This window comes from Leptopilina heterotoma, unplaced genomic scaffold (genome assembly GCF_015476425.1).
Source record: "Leptopilina heterotoma isolate Lh14 unplaced genomic scaffold, ASM1547642v1 Lhet_1055, whole genome shotgun sequence".
Classification (NCBI taxonomy): Eukaryota; Metazoa; Arthropoda; class Insecta; order Hymenoptera; family Figitidae; genus Leptopilina; species Leptopilina heterotoma.
Genome location: NW_025110821.1, coordinates 137,331 through 143,330, shown reverse-complemented (window position 1 = coordinate 143,330; position 6,000 = coordinate 137,331).

Genomic DNA, 6,000 nt, shown 5'->3' with positions numbered 1-6,000 from the left:
GTTCATAAAAATTTTACAGTAATTTACTCCAAATTGCATTCGATTGACATTGGTTGCAGTTTATGAATATTCATCTTGGACAGGTGATTTACATTTAGTCATAGATCAATTTTAACTTAACAATGAAAAATTAATACTTTAAGAACAACAATTTCTGTTCAATTTTAAAATACTTAATTCCAATTAGTTTTTGTTGAAAAAAATGCACACTTTTTAAAGAGAGAAGAGAATACTTCTACTAATACTGCAAGCTGCTACTCCTTTTCTTAAGTTTACGAAGAAAGATGATCTTTAAACGCAATGACAAGAGAAAATTACGACTCCTCGGATAAATAATTTCTACAAAATTTTCCTTAACAAAATTAATGAATGCGCAGAAAGAAAAGGAAGTGTAAAGAGAAAGAAGCAAATCTAAATCGATACATTCTCTGAGAAAAATGGCACAAGTCGTTTCTGAATGGTTAGCTTTCTTGCATGCACTGTACGATGGATTCACTTTGTCCAGATACAAGAAAATCAGAAAGAAAAGGAAGTGTAAAGAGAAAGAAGCAAATCTAAATCGATAGATTCTCTGAGAAAAATGGCACAAGTCGTTTCTGAATGGTTAGCTTTCTTGCATGCACTGTACGATGGATTCACCTTGTCCAGATACAGTTGCTGCAAGAAAATCGTGCGAACCGAGAAACTGAAATTGTTGCAAACTCAACTGTTCACCTGTGAGGGGAAAGGATACTCAAAAAATCTTCTAGTTGCTGCAAAACTACTACCTTTACAACATCAACAATAAGCACGAGGACCAATCAACTGTCAGAGTTGTTCCTTAAAATTATACAGTAACTTATTCAAAATAGCATTCAATTGTCATTGGTTGCAGTATATAAATATTCGTCTTGCACAGGTAATTTACATTTAGTCATAGATCAATTTTAACTTAACAATGAAAAATTATTGCTTTATGAACAACAATTTCTGTTTAATTTTGAAATACTTAATTCCTATTAGTTTTTGTTGAAAAAATGCACTCTTTTTAGAGAGAGAAGAGAATACTTCTACTACTACTGCAAGCTGCTACTTCTTTTCTTAAGTTTACGAAGAAAGATGATCTTTAAACGCAATGACAAGAGAAAATTACGACTCCTCGGATAAATAATTTCTACAAAATTTTCTTTAACAAAATTAATGAATGCGCAGAAAGAAAAGGAAGTGTAAAGAGAAAGAAGCAAATCTAAATCGATACATTCTCTGAGAAAAATGGCACAATTCGTTTCTGAATGGTTAGCTGTCCTGCATGCACTGTACGATGGATTCACCTTGTCCAGATGCAGTTGCTGCAAGAAAATCGTGCGAACCGAGAAACTGAAATTGCTGCTAACTCAACTGTTCACCTGTGAGGGGAAAGGCTACTCAAAAAGTCTTCGAGTAACTGCAAATCATCCACCTTCACAACATCAACAATAAACACGAGGACCAATCAACTGTCAGAGTTGTTTCCGAAACTTTTTAGTAATTTCTGCATTGACAAAATTTTGTTCAAAAACAGTAAAAAATTTATTAATGGTGATACTGCAAGTGTTAGTATCCGTCACCTGAAAATACCTACGATTGACATGTATCTTCAACATTTCCAGATGAACTTACAAAATTTCAGGTAATTTTTAATCAGACATAGGTTTTTAATGATATGTTTATGTGTAAAAATAAAAATTAATTATCAAAAAAAGAAGACACCTTTATACTTACCTTTCAGTATACAATTTTAAATAAATATTTTTCTTTCAGGTACCTCAAACAACTTACTTATGTTACGTCTTATGACTACGTCTTATGACGTAGAGGCAAAAACACATCAATATTATCTATTCTTTATAAATGAAGAATCAAAAAAGGAATTCTTTCCCTTACCGCAAAAATTTTCTTCTATACAAATTCAATTCCGAAAAAATTTTGAAAACACAAATGGTGCCAACATTTTCAGTGTCAGGGTGTCGACTTGACCTCGAAAATTGTTGGCGCAATGTAACTTACCTTTAAAAGGAAATAGTTCCTGGAGAAAGTGTCAAAAAGACACCTGGTGTAAAATTTTCTGCGTCAGGATGGTTTTTTAAAAATAATAAAAATTTTGATAAATATTCTAAGTCCAATTTTACTCGATTGTACAAAACAAATTGCAAGATTTGAAAAATTTAATTAACTTATAATAATTTTCATATTTGCTATCTTATGTACAAAATACAAAAAGTTTTTTATTTGTACAAAACAAAATTGGGAGAATGTCATATCTTCAAATTTTTTCGAGAAATTCAATTAAAGTTGTTTCGAAAATAATGGAATTTTTTTAATTTTTTTGACGAATGTATTTAAAAATCGCATTGAAAGTAATTTAATTTTCATATAGAATTTTTAAAAATATTTTGAGAATAATTGAATTATTTTTAGAGAATTTTAAATTCCTGTTGAAATTGAATTTTATGGAAATGAAAGTAAATAAATTCTTTCATATAAATTTATTTAAATTTGATTACAAATAATTGAATTCTGGTGAGTTCAGAAAAATTGAAGGAATGAAAGAACTTTTAAATTATAATTGTTAATTGCATTTTAACCAATATTAATTAGTAGATATTACGTATGCTGTAAATATAAAAATGGAACATGTAAGGGTAGTGGGGATTTGAAAAACAATATTTTCACGCCCACAAAAAACCACACACATCCTCCGAATTTAAGGGAATTGAAGGAGAGAGAGTTTAAGAAACAACTGTTCTTAGAAGTCACCACAACTATGGAAAGTTATAGAAAAATTTATGACAAAGTTCGTCCGTTGTAAGTAATAATAATTAATAATTATATTTTTCTCTAATTCATAAAAAAAACATATTTTAAATCTTTTACAATCTTGTTTAATTAATATTGTGTTTTTAGAATTATCCACAGAGAAGCAGCTGTAACTGTAACTTTTCCGAAAATTGAAAGCTCCATGTTTAAATGGAGAATTACGACCGACAGATTGGCTCAGTCGGATAGATGCCTGGCGTTAGTGGTCGTTTAAGGACCAAGGGTATAAGTACCCTTGGTTCGCGCCCACTTGGCTTGGTATTTTTCTGGCACGTGAGACAATCTGAGCGGGAGGTTTGACGTCGAGGTATAATGATGTGCACCGTCGATTATTGTCCGGTACACACCATTAGAACTCGACTGTCGATAAACCGGTTGTACTCAGAGAGGTTTTCTACAGTTTCCCTCTTCTCTGTCGAGAAAACCCATTGACGGGTGGTCCAGGCGTAATGCGAGTACTCCTAATAAAGTCGGCTGTAGACGCAAAATTAGGTTAATATATATAGAAAAATTTCTAAAGTAGAATGGTTATGCTTAATCCAAAAAAGTATTTCCCGGGGACTCTTGTCGAAGTGCCTAAGGCCAATAGGGCAGGAGTATAAACAATAAAAAAAAAAAAAAAAAAAAAAAAAAATGGAGAATTACAAGCAATTTAATTAGACAGCAGTATTATTGACATAAAATTTTTAAAGAACTTTATTTAAATAATTCAAAAAGAAATTGAAATTCTACGTAATTTATAAAAAGTCCGTTTAAGAATTGTTTTTTTAAATTAAAATTATAAAATTGTTGCTTTTTTAAATAAACGTTTTGTTCAATTAACAAATTCGTGTATACTTCGTAACATATTATTAGCATTTTTAAAAATCATTAAAAATTGTTATTTAATTTTTGACAATTTAAATAAGTAATCAAATTTCTTGAAGATTTTTAATGAAATATTTTGACAAAAATCATATTTAAAAAAAATTTTATTTACTCTTTTTTTAAGGACAGTTCAATAATTTTTATGAAATCCAAAGATTAATTAATATTATTTTTAATTATTATTTTAATAATACTTATTTTAATGAAATTTCTAAAAAAAAAAATTTTTAAATGTTAAGTTCCTTTTTTTAAAGATGTTTCAATTTCCGAAAATATGTTATTAAAAAACAATGAGAATTTCATAAATTTTGTTAATATAGTAATTAAGTAAATAGTAAGAATAATTTTTTTAAACACAAAATATTTATTAATTTTCTTATTTTACAATTTTTATTATTTTTAATTCAAAGTTGAGTTATTATTAAATTTCTTATTGAAATTTAAATTATTCTTTAGCAATTAAATAAATTTTTAACACTAAAAAATTAATTATTTTCAATACAAAACATTTACCTGTTAATTCTTTAAAAACTTTTTTTTCAAAATAATTTTAAATTTCGCCCCAAAAAAAAACCCTATAAAATTGTCCAGTTGGAACTATGTTAACAGACAACATAGATAGTAAACTCGCATGTCAAAAAAACTTCGATCTTTTGTGCATTCTTACAGTTGGTGATTTGATCAAATCAAAATTCTAACATTTAGTTATTCGATTAAATAAACATTTTAATTTTTAGTTTTTCGATTAAATAGAAATTCGAACTATTAACTTTTTGATTAAATAAACATTTGAACTTTTATTTTTTCGATTAAATAAACATTCGAAATTTTAGTTTTTCGATTAAATAAACATTCGAAATTTTAGTTTTTTGATTAAATAAACATTCGAAATTTTAGTTTTTGGATTAAATAAACATTCGAAGCTTTGGTTTTGCGACCAAATAAACATTCGAACTTTTAGTTTTTCGATTAAATAGAAATTCGAACTATTAACTTTTCGATTAAATAAACATTCGAACTTTTAGTTTTTCGACCAAATAAACATTCGAACATTTAGTTTTTCAATAAAAGTAACATTCGAACTTTTAGTTTTTTGATTAAATGAACATTCGAACTTTTCGTTTTTCGATTAAATAAACATTTGAACTTTTATTTTTTCGACCAAATAAACATTCGAACATTTAGCTTTTCGATATAATAAACATTCGAACTTTTAGTTTTTCGATTAAATAGAAATTCGAATTTTTAGTTTTTCGTTTAATCAAACATTCGAACATTTAGTTTTTCTATTAAATAAACATTCGAACATTTAATTTTTCGACTAAATAAACATTCGATAATTTAAGTTTTCGCGGTTATGTCTATTCGACTTTTTGTTATTCGATTCATAGGGTTTTCGATATTTTGGGTTTTGGGGAAAAATCATGCACCCGTTTATTTATTTTTTGATGTTGAAAAATTTCCTCTGATTTATAAATATTTCAAAATACTGATTTCGTTTCATTTTCAAAACAGGTATTTTATTTTTTCTTTTTGTTGGCTTTTTTACTTCAGCTGTTCTCGACTGTCTCTGTACTTTTTGTTTTCGTGCCCTTATTTTTCTAATCTTTTGACTCGACAGGATATTCCTACAAATGACGAAAAATTGTTCCTTAAAAAAACTTTGTTGGGTTTAAATTATGTGCAGTTTCTAGCATTAAGAGATTCAAAAAGTAAGGGCACTAAAACAAAAAATACAGAGACAAAGTTGAGAACAGCTAAAGTAAAAAAAAGCGAATAAAAAAATAATACCCAGACATTAAATTAAAAATAAAATTGCAAAAAAATTTTGTTAAAAATTTAAAAAAGTTAAATATTTGTTTTTAATTTTAAAGAATAAAAAAACTATAATGCAGGCATATCATACAAAAAATTTGGGAATAATTGGACAACATTTTTATTTTGGGTGGACTTTTGACGTGATATCCACCTTATGTAACTCTCTTACTATTATGCTCTACCATAAAAAACTCTTTCTTGCAAGCAATTAATAGCTGAACTAAAACACTAAAATTCAAAGACGATTATTTTACTCAACATTTCCCCTTTCTTAATTAATAATTCAAAAAATTAAAAATATTAAATTATTTAATGTTTAAAATTCTTGATAAAATTGATTTTGCAGGTCTGTTTTGTGCTCCACAAATATTGTTTTAGAAAATTTAATATTTGAAATATATAAAAAAATTATTTAAATAGGTAAAAAACAATACTAGCTAAGAAATCAATGTAATTTTTTTAAATGAATTATTTAGATTG